The following is a 20182-nucleotide window of genomic DNA, read 5'->3' as shown; positions in this document are numbered from 1 at the left end:
GAACTCTCTACCAGCTTAAAGCCAAGCCACATTTCACAAGTAACTGCCCAATTAACATATCAGAAGCTTTCTCAGATAATCTCAGATAAAATTGGTCCTCTTGAAGATCAGAGTGGTCGGCTATGTATGGAGCCAAAAGAAATGGGAGAGATATTAAATGGGTTTTTTGCATCTGTATTTACTAAGGAAACTGGAATGGAGTCTATGGAAACAAGGCAAACAAGTTGGGAGGTCATGGAACTTATACAGATTAAAGAGGAGGAGGTGCTTGCTGTCTTGAGGCAAATCAGAGTAGATAAATCCCCCAGACCTTGAAGGAGACTAGTGTTGAAATTGCAGGGGCCCTGGCAGAAATATTTAAAATGTCGATATCCAAGTGTCAGGTGCCGGAGGATTGGAGGATAGCTCATTGTTTAAAAAAGGCTCAAAAAGTAGCCAGGAAATTATAGGCCAGTAAGTTTGACATCGGTAGTAGGTAAATTATTGGAAGGAATACTAAGAGATAGGATCTTCAAGTATTTGGATAGACAGGGAATTATTAGAAAAAGTCAGCAAGGTAGGTCATGTTTAACCAATCTATTAGAGTTTTTCAAAGAAGTTACCAGGAAAGGCAGTGGAAGGCAGTGAATGTTGTACACGTGGACTTCAGTAAGGCCTTTGACAAGGTCCTGCATGGGAGGTTAGTTAGGAAGATTCAGCCACTAGATATACATGGAGAGGTAGTAAATTGGATTAGACATTGGCTCAATGGAAGAAGCCAGAGAGTGGTAGTGGAGGATTGCTACTCTGAGTGGAGGCCTGTGACTAGTGGTGTGCCACAGGGATCAGTGCTGGGTCCATTGTTATTTGTCATCTATATCAATGATCTGGATGATAATGTGGCAAATTGGATCAGCAAATTTGCTGATGATACAAAGATTGGAGGTGTAGTGGACAGTGAGGAAGGTTTTCAAAGCTTGCAGAGGGAATTGGACCAGTTGGAGAAATGGGCTGAAAAATGGCAGACAGAGTTTAATGCAGACAAGTGTGAGGTATTGCACTTTGGAAGGTCAAACCAAGGTAGAACATACAAGGTAAATGGTAGGACATTGAGGAGTGCAGTAGAACAGAAGGATCTGGGAGTACAGATACATAATTCCCTAAAAGTGGCGTCACAGATGGATAGGGTCATAAAGAGAGCTTTATAATTGGCCTTTATAATTCAAAGTATTGAGTATAAGAGTTGGAATGTAATGGTGAGGTTGTATAAGACATTGGTGAGACCGAATTTGGAGTATTGTGTGCAGTTTTGGTCACCTAATTACAGGAAGGATATTAATAAGGTTGAAAGAGTATAGAGAAGATTTACAAAAAGGTTACCAGACTTGAGAAACTGAGTTACAGAGAAAGGTTGAATAGGTTAGGACTTTATTCCCTGGAGGGTAGGAGAATGAGGGGGTGATTTGATAGAGGTACATAAAATTATGATTGGTATAGATAGAGTGAATGCAAGTAGGCTTTTTCCACTGAGGCTAGGGGAGAAAAACCAGAGGTCATGGGTTAAGGGTGAAGGGGGAAAAGTTTAAAGGGAACATTAAGGGTGGCTTCTTTACGCAGAGAGTGGTGGGAGTGTGGAATGAGCTGCCAGATGAAGTGGTGAATGTGGGCTCACTTTTGACATTTAAGAAAAACTTGGACAGGTAAATGGATGAAAGGGGTTTGGAGGGATATGGCCCGGGTGGAGGTCAATGGGATTAGGCAGAAAATGGTTTGGCACAGCCAAGAAGGGCCAAAAGGCCTGTTTCTGTGCTGTAATGTTCTATGGTTCTATATGTTGCCTACAAAACCTGTTGTAGGCAGACCATTGTTTGTGTCATGTTTATGACTCCTCTGAACAGCCCAAAATGCTTTCCAACCAGAAGCACAGAGGTTGGCACCTACACCTGTTTGTCTCCTGTTGGACAGTGGTTCCTGGTGTACAGCATGGAGGCTGTTGTGCCATCACCCAGTACCTTTCTTAGTTCACTTTCAGTTGTCTTCATTGTAGCAATTTACAGTTACAGTTACAGATCCTGCAACCCTCCTGGGTCAGAGGGGTGCTGTACAGATAGTGCTGCAACAGTTCCCTCCATCCGTTATGGTTGTGGGGAGTCCCTGGGTTGTGGCAAAATTCTCTCTGGTCCACTCTGCAATGTTGTCTGTCCATTTCTTCTTTTGTCTGCCCCTTTTCCTTTTCCCCTGCACCATTCCCTGAAGAATGGTCTTTGAGAGTCTACTTGATCTTGTTATGTGTCCATACCATCTCAGTTTCCTCTTCTCTACTATGGACAGTAGAACTTCATAGTGTCTCATGCGCTGGGTGATGGTTCTTCATATCTCATCGTTTGAGACATGGCCTGTATAGGAGATGCCAAGGAGTCTCCTGAGTTGAGCCACATACGTTGAAATTGACCCCCCTTTCTTTTAATTCAGTTCATGAAAACTAAAGCATTCTGCAATCAACACTGGGTTTGATTTAAGTGTCCCTGCATAACTTTGACAATATTAACAAAGTAATTTCTGTTGGTTTGGTTGGAGCAGTTAAACTTCAAAGCAAACTGTATGATTTAAACCCAATGCACCAGCAGAATTCGTATTCATTTCTCATTGGTTATTTCATTTACTTCAAAATACTGTTCCAATACACATGAGCCAATAACCATTTGTAATCAAACTTGTCAATCTTTCCGATGTAGCCAGCCAGTTTTGCTTTTTTATATAATTATTCTTTATTCTTCATGAACGCTGAATTCTTCCATTTTTGGGCATTTTATAACCTGATCATGTCTCCCTTCCTGAAGTAAACACACTGCTCTGTTTCACCATTCCTCACAGCATTTTTATAGTTTGAACGTCTCATTGCATTTCACAGATCGGTAACCGTCTCAGGTTCATTTTAAAAATCCCATCCTCGTCACTAATTTTAAAATTTTAAAAAAACATTAAACTAATTCAAAGAAAGACACAAAAGTCTAGGAATACAGGTCTACCTTTGAGTGCGGTTTTTTGAGGTGTGAATTTTCACATACATGGTAGTGTGATGATGTATAGCCTGTAATTAATTATTTAAAGGTACAGAAATGCTTAATAAACCAATACAAATACAAGATTACTCAAAATATTAATTATGCAATATTTAACAGCTCACCTAGGAGAAGGAAGACTTGGATGTCAAACTTCTGCTGCCTTGTGGCCATACCCGCTCATGCAGAAGAGTTTGGGTGTAAAGCTGAAGAAAAGTTCAGAGCTGGAGTCACTAAAGCAGTTCTATGCTGAGGCAACTCCTGTAACACCATTTGTGCCAAACTGTATCAGTCTTTGCCTTTCCTTTGGATTCATCAGCCATGTGGAGTGTGGGAGTCTGCTGCATGGGCAGCAGCTTGCTCTCTATATCGTAATGACTTGGCTTGCGTATCAGGTAAGCAGCTAGGATGCAACAACCATGGCTGACCCCCAGCATTGGCAGGCCTAAGATTAGATCTTTGACTCAGTGAAAATTGCAGCTGTTACCTCTGCAACGTATGTAAGAAGCTGGACCCAGTTCTGGAATATTGGACTGCGATTGGCTTTGGTAAACCAAGCAATACATAAAGGATAGGGCTGGGTTACAAAAGGTATGGAGGACATTTTTGTTAAGTTGGAAAGCTATCATTAGAAGAAAAATTATATGTAGAAAAAAGTTAGGCAGTAAATCAAGTAAGATTTCTCTGTCTAGGAGGATTAAATTTCATTAAAATCTTTTAATTAGAAAATTAAACCGGAATTCAGATCCAGTTATGTGAATGTTGAAATGAAGATGGTGTTCCCATTGTTGACTGCAATTTGCACAGCTTATGGAATCCTTGTGCTGGAATTCAGAATATAGCCTCTTCAAGAAACCTGACTATTTTAATTGGCAACATTTCAAAAGAACTGTGACTAGAGAAAAGTGTTTAACAGTCTGCTGTGCTAAAATTTTGGAGAGGATAATTTGCTGACAATCTATCAAATTCAGTGAATTGGGAAGAGAGAGAAAATATAGATAAAAACAGAAAACAAACAACAAGCAGAAGAAATACATAACAGAGAGTAAACACGTGGAAATCTGCAGATGCTGGAAATACAAGCAACACACACAAAATGCTGGTGGAATGCAATGGGCCAGGAAGCATCTATAAGGAGGTAGCACTGTCGACATTTCGGGCCGAGACCCTTCGTCAGGACTGACATATCGGAGAGTGGTGGCTTGCACAGCAGGCTGGCATAGAGTGAAGCAAATAATAGGGGGAAAGAAAGAAATAATGGCATCAATATTCACACACCCCAATCGTCAGTTTGAAGATTATATTGTGGCAGCAGCAGAGAAGAGAGCTTGGCCTAGCTGGTGGGGGTCCTTAATGGTGGATGCTGTTTTCCTGCAAAACGATTGGATTCTACGTGCTTAGTGGTGGGAAGGGCTTTACCCATGATGCAGTGGGCTGGTCATTTGGCTTTTTGTGGACTTTTCCATTCAAGGGTGTTGGTGTTTCCATACCAGGCTGTGATGCAACTGGTCATTATACCCTCCATCACACATCTATAGAGGTTTGTCAAGGTTTCAGCTGACACTTGCATGCTGGACCCAGGTCTGATCCTCTGAAGTGATATTACCAAGGAATTTAAAGTTGCACGGTCTCTCCACCTCTGATACTTCAATGAGGACTGGCTCATAGACCTCCAGTTTCCTCGTCCTGACATCAGTAATCAGCTTCTTGGTCTCACTGACATTGAGTGAGAGGTTGTTGATGTGACTCTCTCAGTCAGAATTTCAACCTCCCTCCTATATGCTGATTCATCACCACCTTTGATTTGGCCTATGACGGGGGTCGGCAACCTGCGGCTCCCGAGCCATTTGTGGCTCTTTCACCTCTGTGCTGCGGCTCCCTGTGGCTTTGGGAAATAATTGGTCAGTATTTAATTAAAATGTATTTTATGTTAGTTTGTTAGCTTTTGAAATGTAATTCTAAATTTGAAGATTATGGTGATCTTGTACAATCTAAGTGTGGCGACACATTTCCTCACAATTAGCCAGCATTCCGGCTAAGGGAGATAGCCGACGGGGGTTTGTGAGTACGCGTCTTTTGCAGCATCTGCGTCCATGGGGGCTGGGTTGAGGGAGGCTTAAAAGCAAGGCTGTTTAGTTCGAATAAAGTTATTCGACTGCAGTTTACTGACTGCGTGAGCACACCGCTACAACGTGTTTTTATCGCTATTAATATACGTCACCACTGCCAATACCTGACACCCGCCAGTGCGCGATTTCTTTAATTTTTCGATCCAAGGTAAGCCAACTATGGAGAATTCTAAAAAAAAGAAAAGTGACTGAAGAAAACAGAACGTTTAATGATACGTGGACAGATTCATTTGCTTTCACTGTTGACGAGACTGGTTTACCGGTATGCTTAATATGCAATGAGAAACTAGCAAACAACAAAAAGTCAAATGTCGCAAGGCATTTCCAGAGTAAACACGCAGCCTTTGCTCAAAAATATCCGGATGGAGATGAGAGAAAAAAAGCCGTTTCAGAACTGATGCGGAAGGTTGATCTGAGCAAAAATCATTTCCAGAAATGGATGAAGTCTGGAAAATCAACGACATACGCCAGTTATATTGCCGCTCAGGAAATAGTCAGGCACGGGAAGCAGTTTACAGATGGTGAATATATAAAAGAATCTTTCATTAAGATTTCAGAACATCTATTCACGGACTTTAAAAACAAGAGTGAAATTGTGCAGAAAATCAGGGATATGCCCCTCTCTGCAAAGACTGTCAAAGACAGAACCATAAAAATGGCAGAAGACATCACAAGACAGCAAATTAAAGACATCAATTCAGCTGTGGCCTACTCGATTGCCTGTGACGAGTCTAAAGACAAAGGTGATATTGAACAAATAGCGTTGTTCTGCCGGTATGTAAACTCTGCCGGGCCACAGGAAGAACTGATTGAGTTGATACCTCTAAAAGACCAAACACGGGGGGAGGACATCTGTGAGGCTGTCTTGAATTGTTTAAGAGCCAAAGGAATAAAGACCACCCATCTGTTGTCAGTAGCTACTGATGGGGCTCCGAATATGACGGGAACGCACAAGGGATTTGTGGCTTTACTGCAGAAGTCGCTGGACAGAAAGCTGCTGACTTTTCACTGCATCTTGCACCAAGAGGCACTGTGCGCTCAAACATTTCCTCCGGAATGCACAGAAGTAATGGATGTTGTCATTCAGATTGTCAATAAAATAATGGCAAAAAGTTTAAATCACCGTCAATTCCGTTTGTTACTGGACGAGATGGAAAGCGCATATTCTGATCTCCTGCTGCACAACAAAGTCCGGTGGCTGTCCAAAGGGGAGGTGCTGAAACGCTTTGTCGCGTGTCTGGAAGAAGTGAAAACTTTCCTGGGCAGCAAAGGGCTCACCTTTCCTGAGCTGGAACAGCCAGAGTGGCTGGAAAAGCTACACTTCATGGTAGACATGATAGCGCACCTGAACACGCTGAACACAGCTCTTCAGGGGAAAGGACGCACAGCCCTGCACATGTTGGAGGATGTTTTGGCATTCGAGCGCAAGTTGACAGTGCTTGCCAGAGATTTACAGAAAGGCACTTTGTCTCACTTCCCCAATTTGAGAGAGTTCAAACAAGGTCACGACATGATAATTTCGGAGTATTTACATTCTGCAATCATCGCAATGCAAACATCGTTTGGGAAACGCTTCTGTGAGTTCAGAGAGGAAAAAAACACATTATCCTTCCCGGTCACTCCCTTAAGCATCGATCCTTCCCTACTGAATACGACTGCATTGGCAGGTGTGAGTCAACCTGATCTTGAGATGGAACTGGCCGACATAGCCGACAAAGACATATGGGTGTCCAAGTTTAGACGCTTGACAGCAGACCTTGAAGATGTTGCCCGTCAGAAGGCCGTTCTTGCTCAGAATCACAAATGGAGTGATATTGAAAACCTTCCAAAACCGGACAAACTTGTGTTCGAAACATGGAATGCTATGCCCGACATTTATGTAAACATGAAAAAGTATGCGCTTGGAGTCCTGTCGATCTTTGGATCCACATATGTATGTGAGCAGGTGTTCTCCAACATGAACTTTATTAAAAACAAACATCGCGCACGCCTCACAGATGACAGCTTGCGATCCTGTGTAAAGATGAAGGTGACGTCATACAGCCCTGATGTGCAGACGCTGTGCGCTGAGGTCCAGGAGCAGAAATCCCATTAACCAAGTGTGATAAATATTTTAATTGCCTATTATTTTATGTATATTCATATTTTTTCATTGTTCAGTGAAATAGTCCTTTTATTTTTCAGGCTGACAGCTGGCTGATGTTATTTTTGGTTTGCTGCTGGCGGCAAATTTAAGTTTGGCGTTTTTCATAAATACAAGAAGGACTCAAATAGACGTTGAGTATTTTACTTAAAAGTAACCTTCAAACCAACGTCTTTTTTTCGGAGTTCAAAATGTTTTTGTTGCATGCAGAAATGTAATTTAGTTTTCTCTGCAGGAGTTCCTCAATTTCATAAATGCAACACATTATAGTTTGTTTATACATAGCATAAAGGCAAAAAAAACGTTGTATGCTGTGTTATTTCATTTTAAATGTCAAACGGGTTTTGCGGCTCCCAGTGTTTTCTTTTCTGTGGGAAACGGGTCCAAGTGGCTCTTTCAGTGGTAAAGGTTGCTGACCCCTGGCCTATGACATCGGTGCCGTCAGCAAACTTAGATAGCAGACAGATACTTGGCCCAGTAAGTTTAGCCTGGCATTTAGAGCAATTGTATCAACACCATTCCTTCACTTATTTTCCAGTAACATATTTGAGGCCCTCCATTGGTCAGGGTCGGTCGTGGATGTTGCATCCTAGCTGTGTCGATATGGAAGCCAGGGCAGTTCAATGCGGAGAGTGAACTGTTGCCCGTGCAGCAGGCTTCCCCTCTCCATGCAGCTGATGAATCCAAAGGAAATGGAGAGACTGATACAGTTGGCTTCGCAGGAGCTGCCAGTCAGCAATGAGCTCAATGTAGGACTGCCTTAGGGCGTCCAGCTCTGGATTTTTCCTCAGGGTTCACTCTTGAAGCCATCCCCCTGAATGGGTATAACTGCAAAGCAGCAAAGGTTTGAAAGCAGAGCTTTTCTTCTCCTACTTGAGCTACATATCAGGGCTGATGAACCCCATCTGCCCAAAGTGACTGCTTTGAAGTGCTGGTAGCCCACCTTTGCCCCTTCTCCTGTCGGTAGAAATGGTTCTGCCAGGCTTAGTAGCTAAGTAGCTACTTAGTAGCACATGAAGGCCAGGAGTTGGATTTGGTTGTCAGAGGCTATTTGAGATACACACCATTGGGGGTATTTAATAGATAGTGAGAGCTTATTCCCACTACCTTTCCTTCTCTCCCCATTCCCCCTCCACCTCCAGCTATGACAACCATATGGAACTAAATAATAAACAGCCAATTTAATGGAACGATTGGAACATTTTAACCCATGGTTCAACCTTGCTGGTCACAAGAACACAATCGAACAGGAGTGGGAGCTGACCGCCAGCCCTCCCAAGTCTGCTGCACCATGATCTCCGATGATCTCAACTCATTACTTATTGTATTTGGAGATGCAGCACAGAACAGGCCCTTCCGACCGAGTGAGCTGTGCCACCCAGTGACCCACCCATTTAACCCTAGCCTAATCACAAGACAATTTACAATGACCAATTAGCCTCTTCACCCGTACATCTTTGGACGGTGGGAGGAAACTGGAACACCCAGAGGAAACCCATGCCTGTACCATAGGAAGAATTTACAGCCTTTCTGACAGACGACACCAGAATTGAACTCTGAACAGTGATGCTCTGAGCTGTAATAATATTGTGCTAACTGCTATGCTACTGTGGCACCCCTCCTCTTCGGTGTCAGTTCCCCACAACCCCTCAATCTCTCAGATATTTATAGAACATAGAAGATGGAGCAGTACAGCAGAGTACAGGCCCTTTGGCCCACAATGAGGTGCTGACCCATTAACCTACTCCAAGATCAACCTAACACTTCACTCCTACATCGCCCTCCATTTTCTTTCACATACCCAACTAAGATACTCTTAAATGTTCCTCCATTACCACCCCTGGAAGAACGTTTCACACATCTATCACTCTCTAGGTAAAATAACTACCTCTGTCAGTCCCCCAAAACTTTCCACTAAACACCTTAAAATTATGCCTCGTCTTATTAACCATTTCTGTACTGAGAACAAGTATCTAGCTATGCACTCCATCTATGCTTCTTACAGTCGGCCCTCCTTATCTGCGTATTCAACCAACCGCGAATCGAGAAAACCCAAAAGTGCTCTTCCAGCACTTGCTGTTTGAGCACTGTTCGCCTCGTGTCTCATTCGTTCGCTACTTTGTTCCTGTGAAAAAATGGCTCCTAAAAAGCAATTAGGTGGTCAAAGCAATTCCTCAAAGGCTGAGAGGGAGCGTAAAGTGCCACCTCTCTCCAAGAAAGTAGAAATATTAGATCTTTTCAAAAGTGGCATGTCACATTCCAAAGTGGGCCGTGGAACGAATCAAGAAAAGAGTTTAAGGCTAGTAAAGGATGGCTATGTAAAGTGCTACAGCCTCAAGAACATAAAGATCACGGGAGAATCGGGATTGGGCTAATGCCGAGGCCTCAGCCGCGTTCCCAGAGGAGCTGCAATTCTGAAGTTCCGACATTCAACGCTTGAAGATCCTCAGCCCTCAACCTCCACAGTTCCTGACTTTAGTATTATTGAGCCTCCTCCAAAGTGTCCTCATTCCCTAAACAAGACGGTGTAACAACTACTGTGCAGGTATTACCAGTTTTACTCGTCATTTCATCATTCGCTCGCAGCTTGTGTTGTGAGCGAGCGGAACACGTACAGTTTTTTTTTCTTGTCAATATTCCCTAAACATTACAGTATAACAACTATTTACACAGCATTTACATTGTATTAGGTATTATAAGCAATCTAGAGATGATTTAAAGTATACAGGAGGATGTGCGTAGGTTATATGCAAATACTATGCCATTTTATATAAGGGACTTGAGCATCCACATTTTTTGGTATCCGTGGGAGGTCCTGGAATAAATTCCTCGCGGATAAGGAGGGCTGACTGTACATCTCTATCAAGTCACCTCTCATCCCCCCTCTCTGCAAACAGAAAGGTCCTAGCTCACTCAACCTACCTTCAGATTCGAAGCAAGAAAGCTGAAAGTGGAACTTCTGAAGGGATTTTCGGAGAGAAGGCATTTTACTACTCGGGATTAAGAGAGGCAAGGCGCGTGACGTCAGCCAGTAGAGAGCAGGAGAGCAGTAGAGTATACAGCGGGCGGCAGAGTGAGAGGATTTTGGCTCAAACGGGGCTTCAGCGAAGAACTGATTCGCAGAGACTCACAGATAACAGCCTTCGACTTCCCCAACAAGCTCTTCTCTTTCTCCCGTGGTCCTCTGCCACTAACATCGTTGCTCTGGCATGGCAGGCAAGCTCAGACCCGTGCCCTGCTCCTCCTGTGCCATGTGGGAACTCAGGGAGGCTGACAGTGTCCCTGAAGACTACGTGTGCAGGAAGTGTGTCCAGCTGCTGCTCCTGATGGACCACATGGCAGCACTGGAGCTGCTCATGATCTCCCTTTGGAACATCCGAGACACTGAGAATGTTGTGGATGGCACGTTTAGTGAGCTGGTCATACCACAGTTTAAGGATCTAAGGAAAGATAGGGAATGGGTGACCAACAGGAAGAGTGGTCGCAGGAAGGTAGTACAGGAGTCTCCTACGGCCATCTCCCTCCAAAGCAGACATACTGCTTTGGAGTCTGTTGGGGGAGATGGCTCATCAGGTGAAGGCAGCAGTAGCCAGGATCCTGGCACCGTGGGTGGCTCTGCTGTACATGAGGGCAAGAAAAAAAGTGGCGGAGCTGTAGTGGTAGAGGATTCCATAGTAAGGGGAATAGAGCGGAACTTCTGTGGCCGCAAATGGAACTCCTGTATGGTGTGGTGCCTCCCAAGTACAAGGGTCAGAGATGTCTCGGAGACGCTGTGGGGCATTCTGAAAGGGGAGGGTGAGCAGCCGGCTGTGTTGGTGCATGTAGGTACTAATGCTATAGGAAGAAAGCGGGATGAGGTCCTACAAGCTGAATTTAGGGATCTGGGAGATAAATTAAAGAGTAGGACCTCAAAGGTAATCATTTCAGGATTATTACCGGTGCCACATGCTAGCCAATGTTGGAATAGCAGGATAGCTAGAATGAATATGTAGCTTGAGCCGTGGTGCAGAAGGGAGGCTTTCAGGTTCTTGGGGCATCGGAACCACTTCTGGGGGAGGTGGGACCAATACCGTCCGGACGGTCTACATCTGGGCAGGGCTGGGATCAATGTCCTAGAGAGATTGTTTGCTAGTGCTGTTGGGGAGGCTTTAAACTAATATGGCAGGGGGATGGAAACCCACACAGAAAAGAAGAGGGAAGTGATTCAGAGACCAAAGCTGGAGTTAGTGAAGAAAAAAGGAAGAGTAGAGTGCATAAAAGTACAAAGCAAAAATCGCATAGCTCACTAGATTCTCAAAGAACAATGAGTATAAAGGCACTTTATCTAAATGGCTGTAGTATTAGAAACAAGGTTAGTGAACTTGTGGCACAGATCAGTACCAAGGCATATGATTTAGTGGCCATTACAGAAAGCTGGTTGCAAGGTGAAGATGACTGGGAATTAAATATCCAAGGGTATCAGGTAATACGGAAAGATAGGCAGGAAGGCAGAGGAGGTGGGGTGGCACTCTTAATTAAGGATGAGATCAGGGCAATTCTGAGAGACGATATAAGATCCACAGAGCAGAATGTTGAGTCCATCTGGGTAGAGATTAAGAACAGTAAAGGGAAAAAATATCACTGGTGAGTGTTGTCTATAGGCCACCTAATAAATATATTGTAGCGGCAGAGGTGATTAACCAAGAAATATCTGAAGCTTGTAAGAACGGAATGGCAGTTGTCATGGGGGATTTTAACTTCCACATAGATTGGGTAAATCGGGTTGGTCAAGGAAGTCTTGAGGAGAGCTTCATAGAATGCATCCGTGATGGCTTTCTTGAGCAGCATTTAGTGAACCTACAAGGGAAAATACTATATTAGATCTAGTCCTGTGCAATGAGACAAGTAAGATTAATGATCTTGTAATCACTCTTGGAAAGAGCGATCATAGTATGATTGAATTTCACATTCAGATGGAGGATGAAATAGTTAGATCTAAAACTAGTGTATTATGCTTGAACAAGGGAGACTACAATGGGATGAGGGAGGAGTTGTCTAATGTAGATTGGGAGCACAGGCTATTTGGTAGGACACTTGAGGAACAGTGGAATACTTTCAAAGAAATAAGGAAAGGGAAGATAGAGTATGAAAGTAAATTAACACAAAATATAAAAACAGATAGCAAAAGTTTTTATAAATATATAAAGCTGAAGACGGTGACTAAAATCAACATAGGTCCCTTGGAAGATGAGAAGAGGAAATAGATATTGGGTGATAAGGAAATGGCCGAGGCACTGAACAACTATTTTGTGTCGGTCTTCACGGTGGAGGACATGTCTAATATGCCAAAGAAGAATGTTATGGATGAAATGGGAGGTGAGGACCTTGATAAAATCACTGTCATGAAAGAGATAGTGATGAGCAAACTAGAGGGCTTGAAGGTAGATAAGTCCCCTGGTCCTGATGGGATGCATCCCAGGGTGCTGAAGGAATTGGCAGAGGTTATAGTAGACACGTTGGTAATAATTTATCAAAACTCTCTAGACTCTGGGCAGGTCCTGGTGGATTGGAAGACAGCAATGTGTCTACATTGAACCCATGCATACTACCTTACTACTTTTTATTTATATTTTTATTTTTGCACTTCTTGTTTAGTTCAACTATTTAATATACAATATATAGACTTACTGTAATTTATGGTTTTTCCTTTCTATTACTACGTACGGCATTGAGCTGCTGTCGCAAAGACAACAGATTTCACAACATATGCCGGTAATATTAAACCTGATTCTGATAATTGTTAAATACTGACTCAGATAACAGATTTCAAATTAATGATTCTTTCATTTTAGTACAGAAGAGGGCCAGATCAGCAGGGTTAGTGGCTGATCACTAATGTCTGGCCACCTGCTAACTGAGAAAAAGTTTACTCAGTGTTACAGAACTGAGGAGCCTCCCAGCTTTACAATGGAAGGCAACTTTCAATGGTAGTCATCCAGCAATGCTGACATCTCTCATTGTAGCTGGATCACTGGGCAGTGGGATGCCCCTGATGGTGAAATCTCAAGGACTGTGGTCTTGAACTAAATCTACAGCAAGGAGGGATTTGGGGGAAAGGGAAATTAGATTATAGCAAACCTTTGATAGCAAAAAGTTAATAATATTTTTTTTCCAAAAGCAAGAAAGAAACAGCTGGAGGAACACAACAGGCTATGTAGTATCTATGGAGGCAAAGAGCTGGTCAATGTCTTTGGTTGGTACAGAGTGTGAGAGAAGGTGGTGAAGAAGTGGCTAGAGTGCAGAACCAGGTAAGAAGGGATGGACAAAAGAAGCCAGCTGACGGATGGGTAGGGAGACTATGTAGAGACAAAGGCTGAAAGGTGGCAAGTGGAAACAAGAAGTTTCAAAGTTCAAAATTAATGTATTACCAAAGTATGTATGTATACTGTGTACAACCTTGAGATTCATTTTCTTGTAGAAAGACAGTAAACCCTACAAAAAGCCCATGCAACAGAGACCGTCAATCACCCAATGTGTAAAAAATAAGAAAAAATTGTGCAAACAATAAAATACTGAGTGAACTTTAACCACAGAGTCCCCAGAAAGTGAGTCCACAGCCACAGAGCCAGTCCGCTAAGATGAGTGAAGCTGTTCCAGCAAACCAGTGGCTGCAGGCTATAGCCCTGGCGCCAGTTCAATGCTGTGGCGAGTGCCGATGGTTGCGGGCCACAGCTGCAGAGTCCGTTCGGTACTGAAGTGCCTTGATCAAATCGCATAAATAGTATATAAAAAAAGTCAACAAAAACATTGCCGATTCCCCGAAAGTGAACCCACAGCTGCGGAGCTCCTGCTCCTCCCACACAATGGTAGTGGTGAGAAGAGGGAGGGAGAGAGCACTCAAATGCGGGCAGAAGGTGCTGAACAACTGTTTGCTTTCTGCTCTCATTGTCAACAACACTTTAACCGATGTGCTGTAATGGAGCCAACCATGTGTTCACGTTCCGCCATCAAGCATCAATGCAGTGTCCACTCCCAGTGATGGCCTCCCTGGCCGTACCAGCAATCTCCAGATTCTAGTTCACCAGATCCCCCCAGGAGATCACAGAAGTGCCAGATTGTTTAGCCGGCTCAAAGGCACATCCTTAAGAGGGAAATTACAGCCTTCAGACTGCAGCAATCACTGTTTATAAGAAGAAGTATGTCTAGAAGTATGGTAGCGTAGTGGCATCAGCGCTGGACTTTGGGGCAAGAGGTCCTGAGTTCAAATCCAGCCGGCTCATGAACTCTTAAAAAAGAAAACTCACCCGGCAGAAGGCAAACCACTGCTGTACCTTGCCTAGTATGTGATGCGGCGTGGAAGGAAACCGTCCGCTACCTGGAAATCATTCCGGATGTGACATACTGGAAAGGAGCTCCAAACCCACCAGACAAAACAAGACTGCCCAGACACACTGTTAAGAGACCAACTCTACCACCCAACAAACCAAAAACTAAAGCTACAAGACCTACACAAAACCACATAGTTACATATAGTTATAGTTAACATATAGTTTCAACAGTGCAGACAATACCATAATTGATAAAATAAAACACACCATGGGCACAGTAAAAATAGTCCAAAGATGTTAAAAGACTATCAATTCGAAAGAAACCACCACACAGTTTCCACAAGTCCTCAGGGTCCCAATAGACTCGTCATTTCACGCAGGCAGCAGAAGGGAATACCCCCGCTATGGACTTCCACGGCGCTGCCCCACAGACACAGCACACAGTGAAAGCGCCCTGACCGCAGCGGACTCCGAGTCCGTTGAACCTCCGAGCCTCCGACCATCCACTCCAGCACAGCCTCTCTGAGCACCATCCTCTGCCGAGTGCACTACGGCACCTCCGCCAACGGCCACCGGCAATGCAACCCCGAGGACTGGGGGCCTGTTCTTCCCAGCAGAGACCCGGACCTCACAGCAGCAGCAGCAGCAATGAAGAAGTCCTGGAGATTTCCAGGTGTTCCTCTGCGCTCCCATGTCCATTTTTCATCAGATTAGGATTGTGCACGGCACCCCGCTTGCCAAATAACAGACATCAACTCCAGAGTGGCCACTGCAAACTGCGTCGCGCCGCCATCTTTAGTTTCTGATCTGAGCCAAACCTGAATTTGAAAAAGTTGCCACATAACCTCTTGACTTTTGAACTCAATGCCTTGACTAATACAAGCAAGCATTCCATAATTACAGACCTCCAGTTCAAATAAATCCCTTTGACATCTACCCTGTGTCTTCTACACACAAGACAGTTCTGAATCCAAACAGTTAATTCACCATAGATCCTAACACTTTAATCATCTGGCTCAGATTATTCCCATGAGAAAACTTGTTAAATGCCTGACGAACAACATTCACTGCTGTACCTTCCTCAATCTCTCTCATCATCTTGTCAAAAAACCCAACCAGGTTGGTAAGACACGACTTACCCTGCACAAAGCCATGCTGGCTCTCCCTAATTAGGCCACGTGTTTCCAAATGCTCATATATCCTATCCCTAAGAATTTTCCCCAGCAATTTCCCTGCAACTGACGTGAGACTCACCAATCCATAGTTTCCCGGATCTTCCCTTGTTCCCTTCTTAAACAGAGGTAGAACATTAGCCACTTGCCAGTTCTCCAGGACCTCACTTCAAGAGGACACAAGGGTGCCAGTCAAGGCTCCAGCAATTTCATCTGTTGCCTTCTTCAATAACCTGGGTAAATCCCATCAGGCCCTGGGGACTTATTCACCATAATACCCATTTGGAGAACCAACACTTGCTCCTCCTTGACCTCTAAACACTCCTATGTATTTATACACTCAGCACTGATCTCCTGGTCCTCCATGTCCTTTTCCTTGGTAAATACTGAAGTAAAATGCTCATGAAGGACCTCACACAGCTTCTCTATATCCAAGCCAATGTTTCCCTCTTTATCCTTCAGCGGCCCTACTCTCTCCCTAGTTATCCCCTTACTCTTGATGGATGTATAAAATGCCTTGGGTTCACTTTAATCCTGCTTGCCAAGGACTTTTCTTAAAGGACCTTCCTGCCTTTCTTAATTCCCCCCTTTAGTTCTTTTCTGGCTTCTTTATACAGCTCATATTCTTCATTTGATTCTAACTTCTGAAGATTTATATAGTTTTCATTTTAATTCTTCACTAAATTCATCATGTCTCTGGATAGCCAAGGTGTTTTTTTTAATCTCTCCATCCCTGCCCTTCCTTCTAACAGGAACATACCTTTCCTGTACTTTGTGCAATTGATCTTTAGACACCCTTCCCATGTCTGAGGTGCACTTACCAGATTTACCAAAAGGATTTCCCAATTAACACTTCTTAGTTCCTGCCTAATACCCTTCTAACTTACCTTACTCCAATTTTATACTCTCCCGCAAGGACAATACTTATCCTTATCTTTAGCTATCCTGAACGTTAAGGAATTGTGCTTACTGCTCCCTAACGGCTCAGCCACTCGAAGGTTAGTCATCTGGCCGGGCTCATTACTCAACACCAGTCCAGTACAGCCTGTCCTCTCATTGGACCATCTAAAAATTGGTTTAAGAAACCCTCTTGGATATACTTAACAAATTCTGCCCTACCTGACCCCTTGCAGTAAGAAGGTCCTTGTTTATATTAGGAAATTTAGCATTAACATTTTAACTGTAGACAGGTAATTTTTATCTATTTGTTGTCTTCCATTGCCCAGTTACAATAGTACAGAATTAGGTCATCCTGCATGTAATGGCTGGTTTCAATAACCATAATGTACCAAGGGATGCTACATTCTTCAACAGAATATTGTCACACCATTATCAAATACTAATTGTCTTGTCACTTTCCAAAACAGACTAAAGGTTCTCCTGCAGATAAACAGGCAGTTCCTTAAGCAACAATGGTACTACAGAAAGGTTACATGTAAATAAGTTTTCTTGAAAACTAGCTCTTGTCTGAATTAACTAATATTTACGGCAGTTTGTTCCTATGTATAGCTGTCCAATAGGCAAGGCTTCATAAACCTTGTGATGTAATTGTCAGTAGAGGGCACTCTTCACAATTTCTGAGACGTTTCGTGCCTTGGAGGGAATTTCCTTACAAAGCTGTACTTCAGATTGAAAGTTTAAAAAAAAGTGATTTCAAACAATAAGGAGTCAATTGGTGAATTGTAATCTTAAATCAGGCGTTTATTTCCTTAAATATTTTCTACTGGATTTGAGCCTGAAGGTGAGATCAGCACTGTGACACACACTGCTGTGGCTTGTGAAAAAGTTGGCAGTGATCTGATGTGATGCGCTTCCCTCAGGAAGGAGGACGTGGCTCTATGTGCCAATCTCTCTGTCAGCTGTCACAAACAAAACATTTCCTATATATCTAAAACATTCCATTCTTTTCAAAATAACAAATGCTACCAATATTATTCTTACTTTTGCAAAAAAATTATAAATGTTTGAATGAAATCAGATACATTTTAAAAATCTACATAAGATCACACCAGCGGCTATCAGCCATTCTCCATCAGTGGAGAGGCAGTTTTTCCACAGTTCCTCCTTGTCCGAGAATTTTACATTGATCTTGCTGCTTCAGACCAAGTGAACTGACTCAATGACTATTGCCAGTTTACTCTCTTCCATAGATGCTTCCTGGCCTGCCGAGCTTCTCCAGCACTTCGTGTGTGTTGCTTGGGTTTCCAGCATCTGCAGATTTTCTCATCTTTGGACTATCGCCAGTTGCACTCACATCTACAGTGATGAAGTGCTTTTAACTCTTGCCTAAGCAAAGACCTGGACCACTGCAATTCGCCTACTGCCACAATCGGTCTACGGTGGATACAATCTTATTGGCTTTCAACTCAGCCGTGGATCACCTGGACAATAGCAATATCTATGTCAGGCCTGCTGTTTATTAATTAGAGCTCAGCTTTCAACACCATCAGTCTTAATCAATAGACTCCAAATCCTGAGACACTGTATCTCTCTCTGCAATTGGATCCTTGACTTCCTCATCACTAGACTACAGTCAGTGTGGATCAGAAATAACATTTTCTCCTTTCTGACAATCAACACTGGTGCACCTCAAGGATGCGTGCTTAGCCCACTATTCTATTCTCTCTACAGCTCAAATGCCATCTATAAATTTGCCAATAACACATCTACTGTTTGCAGAATTTCAGATGGTGATGAAGAGGCATATGGGACTGAGATAGATCAGTTGACAAATAAGAGAAAATCTGCAGATGCTCGAAATACAAGTAGCACCATCCCTTTCTCTCAATTCCTCCTTCTCTGCCACATGTGCTTTCAGGATGAGGCATTTCATTCGAGAATGAAGACGATGTCCTCCTTTTTAAAAGAAAGGGGCTTCACTTCCTCCACCATCAACACTGCCCTCAACTCATCTCTTCAATTTCACAGATGTTTGCTCTTACCACCAAGCCAACAGGATAGTTCTTCTTGTCCTCACCTACCACCCAACCAGTCTCCTCATCCAGAAGACAGTTCTCCATAACTTCCACCATCTCCAACAGGATACCATCTCCAAGTACATCTTTCCCTCTTCACCACTTTCTGCTTTCCACAGGGATCGCTCCCTACGTGGGTCACTTGTCCATCCATCCCTCCCCACTGATCTCCCTCCTGGCACTTATCCTTGCAAGCGGAACAAGTGCTACACCTGCCACTACACCTCCTCCTTCACTACCATTCAGGGCCTCAAACAGTCCTTCCAGGTGAGGCGAAACTTCACCTGTGAGTCTGTTGGAGTCACTTACTGTGTTCAGTGCTCCTGATGTGGCCTTCCACTTGATCTCCTTGTAGCCACCCGTTTTAATTCCACTTCCCATTCCCACTCTGATATGTCCATTCATGGCCTCCTCCACTGTTGTGATGAGGACACACTTATGGTGGAGGATCAACACATTTATTCTGTTTGGGTAGCCTCCAACCTGATGGCATGAACATCAATTTCTCAAACTTCAGGTATTGCCCCCACTCCCCCTCTTCCCACCTTCACCATTTCCCATCTCCCTTTTCCTCCCTCATCTTATCCCCTTGCCCGCCCTTCCCCTCTCTACTCCCATTTTCATTCTTGCATGGCCTCCTGTCTCTTACACCAATCAACACCTCAGGTCTTTGCTTCATGCCTCCGCCTCCAGATTTCACCTCCCCCCTGGTGTTTCTCTCTCCCCCCCCACCCCCCACCCCTCACCCCGCCCTTTTAACCAGCTTTTCTTTTTCTTCAGTGCTGCCGAAAGGTTTCAGCCTGGAACGTCAACTGTACTCTTTTCCATAGATGATGCCTGGCCCACTGAGTTCCTCCCGCGTTTCCTGTGTGTTAGATACATCAGATGGCTGAGTAGTGTTGCAGCAACAACCTTGCGCTCAACGTATTAGACATTAACTCTGCAGATAATGACCCAACGTTACTTGCTTCTTCATCTTGAAATGTCCCGGCATGTTAGTATGTCCATATTGATCTCCCTATCCTCAAGTTGATTCCTTTTCAAATACCTGGGAGTAAAGGGACTCCCTAATTTCTGTATAAAGCAAACCAGACAGAAACTCTTACCATGATTGCATCTTTCCACTTCATACATCTATCTACTTTCATGTCATTTTTACCCCAACAGCCTGCTCTATTATGTAATTCAATTGTTCCTTTATAATTTAACATGAAATGGTTTTGTATTGCTTTTCCAGTATAATATGCAAATTTTTAATCTATCTACAATAATGTAAAATTATTTGATGAACAGAGACTTTGAAGCTTTAGTACAACAGATACAGAAATAAATGAGGCAAAACTGCATGAAGCGATTTAGGTCAGTTCCAACTTAAAAGTTAGCTTTATTGCTGGGTGTAATAAGTTAAATCATTC

The sequence above is a fragment of the Hypanus sabinus genome, chromosome 6 (genome assembly GCF_030144855.1).
Source record: "Hypanus sabinus isolate sHypSab1 chromosome 6, sHypSab1.hap1, whole genome shotgun sequence".
Lineage (NCBI taxonomy): Eukaryota > Metazoa > Chordata > Chondrichthyes > Myliobatiformes > Dasyatidae > Hypanus > Hypanus sabinus.
This window is presented reverse-complemented; position numbering follows the sequence as displayed.